We start from the raw sequence: 1,889 nt of genomic DNA on the forward strand, positions 1-1,889 counted from the left end.
TTTTTCTTTTAAAATCAAAAAACATGATTTTATAAAATAAGGAACTTGGCCCACTATTAATAGAGTAAAATTTGGCACTGCCACAAAGTGTTGGGGATTTATTTAAAACATTTTGCATTTTCATTATCTAGAAAAGGCATTTTAAATAATTGTTTTAGCCCCTATTTTAATTATTTTAGGGCATTTAAACACCTTATAAAATGTTGTTTTCTCCACCATAATCCTCTATGGATTATGTGCAACATTACGAACATTTTAGTTTTGCAGTTTGAGGAAATATTATTTTGAATTTATTATAAATTTTGAATTTGAACTTGGTTTGGAACAAAGTGTAGCAATTTTCTTGCGATGACATGGCACCATTAGTGTGCGATTACTGTAGCTTAACTACCGGGGTGTTACAGGAGACAAGTGGAAAGGTGTTCACTATTGTACTAGGTTTTCTGCATGTGAGCCTCCTATCATGTGATGGGTACTGGGTTCATATCCTCCTTCCTTGATTGCTCTGCACCGGGCCCATCCGAATAAACCTTGTGGTAGTCCAAAAGTCATCGCGGTATACGTTAGTAGGGGAAAATCTGAATGGGGGTTCCTTCAACATACTTGTACAACCCTTCAGTCAGTCGAGGGTAGATGTTCAACACCTACACGCGGCCTGGTGAAGAAAAGTGATGTTTCTTGTTTGGAAGGTGGTCATATGTTCTCCTATAACTCAAAGGTTGTGATATTCTGAGCAAGTTCGGTCCTCCCGACATATGCTAGGTGGGATGAAACTAACCACCGCGGGTCACCAGTTTGGTGCGCAAGTTGTTCATATCGTACGAATGACAGGTCCGTTGGTGCAATTGACCCACTAGCGATAAGGAATCACTACTTATGGTTATGGACTCAATTTTTGGCCCTAGACCTTTACCTTTTTCTCTTAATAGGGTGTATGTTACAAACATCATCAAAGGCTTTTCAGCTCACTGGTTAATAATGTCTTTCTTTGGCCTGTTGGATAGGAGCAACAAAGACTTGTGCCCACTCAATTCATTTGCGCGGCTTGATGATCGAGTTCAGTGGGATGATGTGTGTCGCGCATGAAGCATTCCAAAGCGAACCATTATGTCGGGTGGAAACCATTTGCACGCATAAAATATGCCGTGCTCTTGAGATACAAGGTGCCAACGGTCGAATGCGCGTAAATTTAAAAGGTTTAAATGGACACCGAATTTACAAAGTTATAAACGGAAGGTTTAAATGGGTGCCAAAATTACATATGGGCACAACTAAGGCAGTAAATCTTATGCAATATTCTTCCAATCTGTCACCATATCATGGAATTAATCCTTGGGCGATTCATCCACTACAAATACACTTGGGGATGGAGACCCTCCATCTTGGCAAAGAGCCAAGCCTCGCCCAAGGAGATGTCCAACGCTTCGAAGTCGCCTCTGTCGATACAGAGGAGGACCATCTCAGATTGTCTCATAGGCCGTCAACCGCAGAATGTGAGGACGAACTAATTCACTATTAATAGTGAGTACTAGTGCCAGCAGAAACATATTCAACCCTAAATATATGGAACAACATTCAATTCACATATAAGGAAATTTTGGCACAACTTTAGACATACAATGTGCTTGATCTGGAACGAGTCGTTGCAACATGTGTTGCTTCCCAGTAGCACACTACTCCAACTTGAACCACCATTGAGTTCTCCACGGGTGGAGGAGGGAGGATTGAAGGGGTGCGACACTCGAGTGGATTATGGACTCAAAGACTCCTGGATCCGAGAGGTGAGTCCCCCACATTTGAGAGAGGGGTTGAGGGGCTTCGTGATAGAGAAGCTGAGGGGATCTAGTGGAGGAGGCCAAGGGGGCTTCGGTGGATGAGAGAGGGACAAC

Source organism: Triticum dicoccoides, chromosome 6B, assembly GCF_002162155.2.
Source record: "Triticum dicoccoides isolate Atlit2015 ecotype Zavitan chromosome 6B, WEW_v2.0, whole genome shotgun sequence".
Lineage (NCBI taxonomy): Eukaryota > Viridiplantae > Streptophyta > Magnoliopsida > Poales > Poaceae > Triticum > Triticum dicoccoides.